Here is a 12012-nt window from a genome sequence, read left to right on the forward strand (position 1 = left end):
AGCTGTATATATATACATACATATACATATATATATATAAATTCAGACTTCTTTTAGGCGTAGTAATAAATACTGAGCTAGTAGAAAGGAAATAAAAACTCAGACACTGTCTAAATCACAATTTATGTCAGCTGCTATTGGCACTGCACCTACCTTTTCATTTAAAAGAACCAAAACCATAAGAATGAGTTCCAACTCTCAAAATGGGATGCATTCATGTAATAAATGTGTGGTATGCCCTAACATTTTCACAGGATCTCAATACACATTCACACATTGTAATTATACTATTAAGTTTTCAAAATATTTCTTCTGCCATTCTACAGCAGTAGTATATGCAGGTATTTGTGCATCTTGTAAACCTTTTTATGTAGGTAAAACTACAAGAAAACTTTCAGGTAGAATTAAGGAGCATCTAGGAGCCATCAGGGCAAAGAACTTAAATAATGCCCTTGCTAAACATAGCATTTTTTGTACTTCTTTTAGTAAATTTTACTTCATAGTATTAGAACAAGTTAACTGTTTTTTTGGAGATTAGGAATTATATTTAGAACTAAGAGAACTTAAATGGCAATTACTGCTTAATTCTGAAACATACCCTGGTCTGAATTAAAGTGTTAACATTAAATGCGCTTTAAAATGGAAGATTTAATTCTATTTTGACAGTTGTTCTATTTTGACAGTTGCTTTCTTTCTACAAAATGTGTTTGCATCCATCCATGACCTTTGGCACACTTGTTAGTCACCACTTGTACAGTTATATGAATATTCATGTCTCCTACATGCATATTTAGTGTGCACATTGTACATTTGTTCAATGATTAGCTAACACAAGGGAGTGTTTATTTAATATTCATGCCCCTGTCATTCATATGTATGTTCATGGTTATTGTGTTTAGATGATTGGCACAGTTTAAATATTGTCTGGTTGTACTATTGGTTACTGTACTAATAAGTTATAAGTAGTTCATTGGTTTTTTGTTTACATGTGACTCTAGTTACATATAATGTAAGTATTGTTGAATATAGGTTATTCTGATGAAGCTCTTCCACCTGAATAAGAGCGAAAGCTTAATCATCTATTCAGTGTCTGAGTTTTTATTTCCTTTCTACTAGCTCAGTATTTATTACTACGCCTAAAAGAAGTCTGAATTTATATAATTAAGATTTTTCTAGTGCACAGTGTTTATTTTATATATATATATATATATATATATGTGTGTGTGTGTGTGTACATATATATATATATATATATAGATAGATAGATATCTGTATCTTGTCATGTAAGGTAGAATTGGGATGTTTGATATGAAATGCAGACAATTTTCTTTTTTTTTTTTTTTCTTTTCTCTCATTCTTATTTTTGAGGGGTGTTACCTTGGGATCCTTTACAAAATAAACGTATTCCCAGTATGGCCAGCCCACTAAAGAAAAACATAGATACATACATTCATTCATTCATTCACTCATACATAAATGCATGTAACACAAAGCTCATATAGTCCACTTTGCTGCAAATCACTGAAAAGCTCGGTGCTATGCAAAAGAAAATCCCTTCAAATTATTTCAGTGTGATGCAGTGGTTATAGCATGTTGCCAACTCAGTCCTCAGCTTGAATCTAATAATCAGAACTACCTAAACATATGCAATAACAGAGAGACTGCTTGTCACTCCACTTACCTCTAGAAATAATTTCCCATTGCCGTGATTTAAACAAACTTGATTGGTAGAAAGCACAAGTACAGGATGGTTTCTGAGCCAAATACAAGAAGGTCATCAAAATTTTATAGCACATCTATATGAAACAGAGAAGATGTATAATAAATCCAAAAAAAAAAGAATTATCTGGGTGTGCAAGCATTTCTTTGTATACATTTTTGACAAAGACTTCACCGTTATCACAGATTACATACCACAGGACACTATAGTCACCCCTCTCTGATCAAACTCCACATACATAAGTGAAAGATGTTACTTAGGTATGTTATTTTACAAAACAGTAGAGAAAGAGGAAAACATATGCCTGATAACCTGTCCAAACATCCTCCAAATTCCATAGAAAAGTGAGAAGCCATGGTATAATTAATGATGATGTCATTATGATTTCTGGACATACTAGACCTAGATCTTTAACAATGAGAGTTACAAAGGCTGAGACAGTTAATGACACGAATTTACAAACAGCAAAATATTACAGTATCATTAACACCTGACACAAAATTAGGTGTGATGAACCTCATGCAGAAATAGTAAGGAGAAATGAGAAGTGTACAGAAAATAATAGCTGAAACTGAAGAATGTTTAAAGAGAGACAGCAAACTGATCATACCAAAAGACAAAATGCATATAAAGCTGCCAGAAAAAATATGCATTAAAACTTGTCATTTGTTTCATAGCATAGCCTTATATGAACTTAAAATGGTCAAAGTGCTGCCTTTCAGTACAGAAAAATGAAAAGACAAAGAGTAACATTAAAAACAATTACACAGTTTGGAAAGAAGAAACATTGATTTGCTTAAATCATTAAGACTGGTCACCAGTCAATGAAGGAAGCTTTGAATCAGTTAATAGATGTTACTGGGCCTGAGCTGATTCGTTTTGCATTCAGACTTTTTAATACTGTAACTAAAGTTAAACCTTTGTTGTTAATATTCTCTGTCCCAACTCACTGACTTGCCACAATTAAGCATTGTATACAGTGAAAAAATGCAGTAACAAAGCACCAGAAGTAAGCATGCACATATTGACAGAAAATTAGGAAAGTTAAGATTAAAATATTGGCTTTGTACTGGAACACTACCCCACCAGATGCGCAGTGGTAAGGACCGCCCAAACTCCACCCAACACCCTGCGCATCATGTTTATTGTTTCTATAGGTGGGAATAAACATAAGAAAATCTGTGGCAGCCATATGAATATTCAAAACATGGAATTGTTCATTTTCATTCACAATAGTTAAATGCGCACTGCTGTAACTGATCTGAATGTAAAATAGATAACACTGCATGAATATATGATGCAATATATTCGAAATAGTACAGCTTAAAATTCAATATAGTAAAGTTTAAAATTGTCATATTGTAAAAGTTATGCCATATATTCCAAATAGTAATTTGTGCCCTGTAGTGTTGCAAAACAAAGCCGTGTTGTGGCTTGTATATTAGTTTACCATTTTCCTCAAAGTAGTGCAATCTTGGAGTTGGTATATTTAAGTAGCGGGTGATGTGGGGGCACAGCCCCCTACATGGAGAGTGTAGGGGCGCCCCCCCCCCGCAAAAGCAATTACTATACTGTATACAGGAAGTGAAGGTAAAATATATTTTCTTTCATTTCTATTTGTAACTTTTCAATATTTGTATCACCTTTGTATGGCCGGAGATTTTTAAAAAATGGACTGAAAAGAAAAGAAGAACTCTGCCAGAATGAACATTGATGACAATGGCACAGTACAACCACATAACGAATATTCACAATGAATATTCACGATAACACTGGCATCTCTGCAGTGCTTGTCAATCATTCATGATTAACATGTCACATCACACACCCTTGCCATGTCAATCACTTAAGCCATGCCCATTTCTGCATAGAAATGCCAGTGGGGTAATGTTCCAATACAAAGCCAATATTTTCTATCCTTGTGGTACTCAAGAGTCCGATTAAAGGGAAAGATGACTAATCTGTAATAAGAAAAAATAAATTAATTTGTGAGTAGAATTTTCTTGCTCATTTGCATCTGAAAACTTGGCTTAAAAGATTTTCTTTTATTCAGACTCCTAACTAGTTCCAGACTACACTATTCATCAGAGATGTAAAGGTACATTTAAATGACAATGTTTAAGAGCAATGGTTATCTTAATGACTATGTAGCCTTTAGATTCATAGGTTCATAGGTAGGTACTAGGGTATCTGCCTGAAGGCATTTATAAGCCTATCCAGAAAGTGTTGGCTTTTGCCGCCCCCTTAGATTAGTTCCCTGTGCCTCTGTCTAGCAGAGCCATTGAAGTGACCCCTGGGGTATACTTTCTGTTTCCCATCCACTCGTCAAGGTTTCTCTTGAAGAGGGTTAGCGAGGAGCTCTGCCTAATGTAGATTGGAATCTTGTTCCAGAGCATGGGAAGTCTCTGGGACAGGAATCTATCCCTCCAGCATATCCTATTTATTGTTGTGGTGAGGTTTAGATCCATAGAGCGTGTGACTTGAGGGGATATGGTTTTCTTTAGGTGGAGCATGTCCATCAATTCTGGGTTGGACATGGCCTTGTTTGTCAGACAGAGACCACCTCTGAGTAGGCGGTATGCAACCGAGTACAGCTGGAGTTTCTTCAGTCGAGCTGCATAGGGCATCTGTTTGAGGCCAGTGATCTTCTTGGTGAGGTACTTCTGTGGTCTTTGCAGCTGTTGCAGGTGTATTGTAAGGTACATCCCAAATGGGCCGTTGTACTCAACGATGGGTCTGATGAGTGATGCGTAGAGGGGCACAATTACCTCTTTTGATCTGGATGCAAACCTTTTTGTGATTAGGTGGGCCACATAAAAGGCTTTTCTAACCACTTTGGCAATGTGATTATCAAAGGAGAGGTTACTATCTACTTGGGTCCCCAGATCCTTTATTACGTCTTCTGTATTTAGGGGGATACCACCTATGTGGTAGTTTGTGGGTACTATGTTTTTTCCAAAGGAGATGACTATGCACTTTTTGGCATTTAGCTTGAGGCCATGGTTTTGACACCAGGTATCTGTCTCAGTGAGACCCTTTTGGAGGATGTCTGTGTCAGTCAGAGAGTCAATTATAGCCCCTAGTTTGCAGTTGTCTGCAAACTTGGTCAGCCATAGTCCTCCTGTGCTTGTCTGTACCACTGAGAAGTATATGCCAAACAGGAGGGGTCCTAGGACTGGGCCCTGGGGAATGCCACTTGTAACCGGTTTAGAGTCAGACCTAGCTCCCACAACTCTTACCATGTGGGTTCTGTCCATGAGCCAGTTGGCAACCCATCTCGTGATGTAGGGGTTTATGTTCAAGCTGGTGAGCTTGTCTATAATACCTGAATGGGGAATGGTGTTGAAGGCTTTTGTGAGGTCTAGGTAGGCTGTGTGGACCATTTTTCCCTCATCTATAGCCTTAGTAACTGTCTCAAAAAAGTCCACCAGGTTTAGGAGGGATGATCTGCCCTTAACAAAGCAGAACTGGGTAGGGTCCAGTGTTTGGAGTTTCCCAATGTCTCTGTTAATGAGATCCATGATGATGCTCTCCATAATCTTGCAGACCAAGCTAGTCAGGCTTATAGGGTGATAGTTCCTGGGATCTGTTGTGGTTCCATCTTTGTGGAGCGGAATAACCGTGTCTGTGAGCCACTCTATGGGCATGTAGCCTGTAGAGAGGCTGAATTTAAACAATGTGTTTAGGTGAGGGGTTAGATCATCTTTGAGCTCATGCAGGACGCAGCCTGAAACACCGTCTGAGCCCATTGATGCTGTGTTTTTGGCTTTGGAGAGGGCTGTTTTAATCTGAGTGTCTGTGATTTCAGGGGCACTACATTCTTTTGGTATGGTTATGGGCCTTTTTGGGGGTGAGAGGGGGGTGAAGTTTGCACTGAACCTGTCTGCCAGGATGTTGGCGATATCCATCGGGTCAGTGTATTTTGTGCCATTCTTCTCTAACTCCAAGCAGATCTGAGAATTGCCACTTAGATTCTTGACATAGCTAAAGAATGCCTTGTGGTTATCTTTGAAGTCCTTGTCAATTTTTCTTTCGAAGCTAGCCTTGGATGATTTTATGTGGGATCGTAGTTTCTTGCTGATACTGATCAGGGATGTCTTCCCTTCTTGGGATTTTACTCTTTTCTGTACTAATTTCCTCCTTCTATTGTATAGCTTGTTTCTGGCAAGGGTCCACCAGACTGGTTTCCTTTTCTTGAAGGAGAAAGTGTTGGTTTTGCTTGGGATAGCATGAACTATGCATTCTTGTAGGTGCCTGTAGAATGCATTTGTAAAGGATTTTGCAGCTTGGACAGCATTATCCTTCAACATAGGGGCTTTGAAACTTTCCACCTCAGTCTTAAGTAACATGAAGTTTGCTTTTGAAAAGTTTTTCACAGTGGTTTCTTTGACCCGGGGTGGGGGCGGAATGTGGATATCCAGAGTGATTCGTTTATGGTCAGATCTAACCAGCGAGGGGTTGACCTCCGGTGTGGAACACCGGTCGCCCATGTTGGTGATGACCAGGACCAATATGTTGTCACTTCTGGTGGGAGTGTTGACCAGTTGATCCAGGGCATTAGAGTTTATAAATTCTAGGAAATGTTGGGCAAGGGAGTTAGTACTTGAGTAGTTCTCCCAGTTAATATTTGGGTAATTGAAATCACCCAATATCAGGATGTTTGGTAGGACCTTTATGTTTCCCAGTGTTTTCAGAAATGCCGAATGGGGGTCCTGGGTCATGGTGGGTGATCTGTAGCAAGCTACAGTTTGGACTGCAGTTTTGCCCGTTGTTAGTTGCACGTGGATAATCTCTGAAGCATTGTGCTGTGCCACTAACCTGGAGGTGTGGTTATCCTTGATGAATAAGGATACGCCCCCACCCTTTCTATTTCGGCCTGGGTTTTGTGGCTGAAATGTATGGTATGAGTTGTAACCTGGTAGTGCTGGGGTGCTCTTTGGAGCCTTAAACTAGGTTTCTGTTACTGCACATATATCAATTTTCTCCATACTGAGGAGTGCCTCGAGTGTGTGCATTTTGAGGTTTAGACTTCTGGCATTGAGTAGCATTACCCTCAGTTTTTTTGTTATTTGTGCTATTTATGGTGGTGGGTTTGTCATTTGAGCCTTGCCTAAAAAAGGCACTATGGGTGTGGCAATAGACTTGGCCAGTATTCGAAAGCCTAAGGGTAACAGGTGCAAGCCGTCTCTAGCGAAGCAGTGTGGCTTGTCGAGCAAGTCATCCCAGGCTGACAGACACTGGATCCTCTTTGAATGACACCAGAAGTTTAGCCAGTTGTTGAAACTGATAATTTTTTTCTTTATACCGTGCACAATAGATGGTAAGACAAGGAAAAAGGTAAACAGAATTAAGTTTAGACACAAAACAAATGGAATAATAATTAAATGACACTTTTTCTGAATGTGGCATGTTCAGTGCTGTTTTACAGAGAAGGAAGATTTTTTTTTGGAAAAAAAAATTGACATTTGGGTGAAGTCCTCTTTTAAATTATGCTCCGGTGTCTTATCAGCTAACTTTATTAACTCCTCCCTCTGTTTTTATGCCAAGTATTATGATATGCTTCAGTCACTATCTCCTTACCATGTCCAGACTGTGCAAATAGACATATAATGGACCATGCTTCCTGAAGATAGTCAGTCCATTTACTGCATTTTCTTTTACATCTTAAGAATTCTGCAAAGGGTAAAGTAACAAGTGTGTATGTGTGTGTGTGTGTGTGTGTGTGTGTGTGTGTGTGTGTGTGTGTGTGTGTGTGTGTGTGTGTGTGTGTGTGTGTGTGTGTGTTTGTATGGTAGCAATAACTGCCTTGTAAAAAGTATCTGCTGTAGTTTTTTTTATGTATCCTAGAATGAATTTTACCATTTTCACTAAATAACTCATAGAGAATACTAATATACCTCATAATGAAAGTGAAAACAATACTGCAATTATTTTAACATTCTTCCTGCATTAAAAAATCATCTATCTGCAGCCACTCTGGTGATATAATGGGATAAAACCTTTTGTATGGCCAGTTTAAAACGTGGGTCAGGTGACTGATGGAGAGGGGCAGCGTGGGATGGGCATAATTATTGATGATGATGTTCCCTAAGAGGAGATGTGGTCTATTACCACCTTAGATATATTATCTAATTTGCCTCCTGCTACACTAAAATAGCTAAATTTGCCACCAATCTCCCTCATTGGACCTACCATTGTCATAGTGTAAAGCATTTAAACTATGTGTGCCTCATGTCCAAGCTGGGTCTACCAGCTTATCTCCTACAGCCCTGGACTTATGCTGGTATTGCTGTGGATTGTCATAGATCCTAAGAACATCCTTGGGGCTCAGCTATCTTTGCATCTTTCCTGGGGTAGAGGGGTTATCTGTCCTATCCAATCCCTTCCCTGCCTCCCGCAGTCATTGATTACATCTGAATGCAACTCTCATCGGTGAGTAGGACATGTAATCACTGAGTTACATACAAAACATAGTTGAATGCATGTGTAAGTAGGACATTTTTGACAATGTAATAAAAATGCACTTTCATATCTATAGGCAGAATACCTAAGTTAAAACCATCTTCTCTTCTTACATAGGCCAACTGTGTTTAGGACAGTATGTGTTCTGAAGTATAGATGTATCATACTCCAACGTGTATTACTTAGCTCATGAAAGTCTGTCTAGCTGACATAAATTTACAAAGAATAATAACGTCTCTTTCATGGGAATGCATTTATTAGAACTTCTTAAAGTCACACACATACAGGTCTATCTGAAGTATATTACCATTAGTACTGAATGCAGTTTATCTGTAATGACCATGGTTGAAAGGTAGGTCTCTTGTAGCGCTGAAAAACAATCACCTTCCTGAAAATTTATGCATTATTTCTTTCATAGGTTTGATTCCCACAATGGTCAACTAACCTTTTACAGTGTATAATTCCAGAAAGTTATGTATCAAGTCATCCTATTTAAACTCCAAAACACCAAGAATAAAAAGTCAAGCCATTAAGGTTGTCAGTGTTAACCATCTGGAAAAATGTGAATAGGCTGAGCATCATATATGGCAAATCTGACTGCCTGTCATGTTTTACACCTTCATTGCTGTTTAATAAAATACTTTCCTGTTTGTTTGCAAATACCTCTCTGTGCTTTCCATCACACAAATGCAGTTGGCATAATTGTGCATATTTGTGTGCTAGCTGTTAAACCCAAGATTGGAATATGGCACCAATTCACAATTAGAGTTGCTGCTTGACTTCTGCAGGCATGGCTGGTTCAGGAGATGGTGGTGCTAAATTTAGAGCACAGAGGTTGGCAGTTGAGGAGTCCAAGATTTTTGTGGCACTCTTTGTGAAGTGCTACAGCTGTAGGCTGCTGAGTCTCAGTATAAGACTAAGACTTGGAAATGAGTAGCTAAGACTGTCTTCAGTGCAACTGGCATCCCATGCACTGGACATAATTGTTGTCACCACTATGGTGACCTGAAACAATGCAAGAAGGACCTCCTTAACTAATGGGAGGATGAGTTTAGGATTGCTGACATCCCACTTATATAAGCACACTGAACTACCTGTACCTGGAGTTGGTGTAACCAAATAGGGAAAAGTGAATTTAGGTGGCAATTAAAACTAAATGCCAACTGCCCCCCCTGGTATGAATGAACACACATCCTCTGTTCCAATTTTAAAATATAGAGCATCTATATTATAATACATTAGAACATCGTATATCTAAATATTTATTACTAATCCAATGTCTTCAACAGTTTTAATGTGATTTATAAGGTTGGTTTACACAAGGTGTTTTAAAAAATTTTCCATATTGCTGTTTTTAAAATGTTTCTTTAAATTTTGATTGTTAATTAATGTACTGTGCTATTTAATGGTTGCATCAAGGCAAGCACTTTGCTTCCGAAAAAATCCTGCACTTGCTTGGATGAAAATGCTTACAGAGATTGCTGTGTGTTTTATTAAACTTTTGGACCTAACTGGAACACTCGTCTGTCATTTGGGCTTCTACTTGCCTTCGGAAAGTGGTTTTGTTGGTATTTGGTTGGTTTTACCACTTGCTTACATTCACTTGTTTTTCCTGGTTCTTTTGGAGCATTTGGAGGTTGAGACGGTTTCTCCATTGTGGAGTATTAACTTTACAAATACTACAGCGTTAACACGGAGCCCAACAGTGGTATTGAATCTCATTCATTGGGTTCAAAAGGGGTCAACCCTCATTAGTGACTACACTGGGAACAATGAGGAAGGGAATCTTACTCATTTAATCAAGCTTCCTCTGCAGTACCAGCAGATTCAAAACACGCTGGAAAGACTTCAGTTCCCAGCAGTCTCAGTGTTTCATTCACAGACAACACCAATGACGACTACCGCTTTAACAGGGGGAGGTCCTACTGGTAGCCAGCATGTTTCATCTTCCACTATCATGAACAGTATTCCCTGTAGTCAAGGGCCAGGTAATAATACTACACAAGAAATGAACAGGATTACTCATTTTGAACAGTAGCTCAAAAAGGAACCACTGCTTTTTCACAAAGAAAGATCTAGGAGGCCAGTGGACATATACAACTGTTTACACACATTTGAGTCCAAGATGAGCAAGGTACATAATTTGCAAGTCGATAATGCGTACCTTGCTGAATGCATTCGAGTCCAGAGAATACCTAAAGGACTTTAAATGAGTAAATTCCCTAATGGTTTGACTGTTGATCAACAAGAACTGGACGAATTGTTTACCATGTTTGATAGGCACAGCATTGAGTTGTTGCATTTTGCTATTAAGATTAATAACAATAAAATTAAAGAGTTGTTGGAAGAAGTTAACATTTTTAACAATGATATTTTAAATGATGTGAGTTTTGTTAACTTTGAGAACAAGTACGATAGTATTTTCAACAAGATAGAACAACGGGTTAAAGATAACGTTATTAGAAAACAAAAAAATGTTGAAGAGGGATGAGTTGGAATATAAGCAAAAGGAGGCTTATCAACTTCCCAAAAGTTACTTTGAACCCATTTTAAATGGGAACAGAGATGTTGACCACAGTTCAGAATTAAATTTGTGTAGCTATGATGTCAGATGGGTAGATGACAATTTGCGTTCAGAATTTTTAGATTTTAATAGTCAAGCAGATGAGGTGTTTGAGCAGGACTATCCCCCTTTAAGTAGATCTGAAAGGATCCAAAACAGGAATAGAAATAGGCAGAATTTTTTAGGTCAACCGCAGACCCTGAGGGGGTGACCACAGAGGGGACAGAAGAATTTTTGCAAGAACAAGAAGGGCAATAGATTCTAAATCAAATTGATCAGGATGAGCCAGTTGGATTCCTATTACAAGAACGAAAGTTCACTACTTCAAACTTGTAATAGGAAGCCTCACTTCTGCAAAAGTTCACTTTAATGAAAGTGAACTTTTGCATAAGTGCACTTCACTGAAAACACCGCAGCACAGTGGAGGACATAAAAAAACAAGCTATGTCCTCCACTGTGGTGCGATAGTCACGGTCCTTAGGGTTAGGGCACGGGTTAGGGTAAGGGGATAATTAGTAAAACTATCCCCTTACCCTAACCCATGCCCTAACCCTAAGGTTCGTGACTCTTGCACCATAGTGGAGGACATTGCTACGTCCTTCACTGTGCTGCAGTCGTCACGGACCTTAGGGTTAGGGCACAGCTCATGGTAAGAGGATAGCCCTATGGGCTGTCCCCTTACTATGACCCGTGCCCTAACCCTAAGGTCCATGAGTACTGCACGGAAGTTCAGTACAACACCCGTTCATTGTACTGAACTTCACGTAAGTGCACTTTCGCTGCAGTGAGCATTCCATGCACTATTTCGAATTAGTGAACATTCGATCTAGTGTATGGTACCTGAGCCAGTTATATCAAGTTTTCAAGGTAAACTGTTAGGTTCACATGGATTTACTATTTATAATTACGCCCAGAGTGAAATTACTGATACCCATTTTTCTCTTTTCAGAAAGGGGTTTAAATTTGTCCCGGGTAACAATACAGACATTGCTAATGCCCTGACAGAATTGGAACTATATATTAGGAAATTAAACTTTCAACTATGTTTTAAGGACAATAATGACCATACTGATTTACCTAGGAACAGTTTTAGAAAGAAAAGTCGTTTTAACCCCCCTTTGCACCCGATGATGGTCAACTTCGAAATGAATTGTACCAAAGATATTTACCAGGGACACTACACCCACAAAGAGAAATTTTACAACCTCAGTAAGGATGAGGTGACACATTTGAGAAAACTGAGGGAATCAGATTCTATTAGGATTAT

The sequence above is a fragment of the Protopterus annectens genome, chromosome 10.part0 (genome assembly GCF_019279795.1).
Source record: "Protopterus annectens isolate FY-2018-M chromosome 10.part0, PAN1.0, whole genome shotgun sequence".
Taxonomy (NCBI): Eukaryota; Metazoa; Chordata; order Ceratodontiformes; family Protopteridae; genus Protopterus; species Protopterus annectens.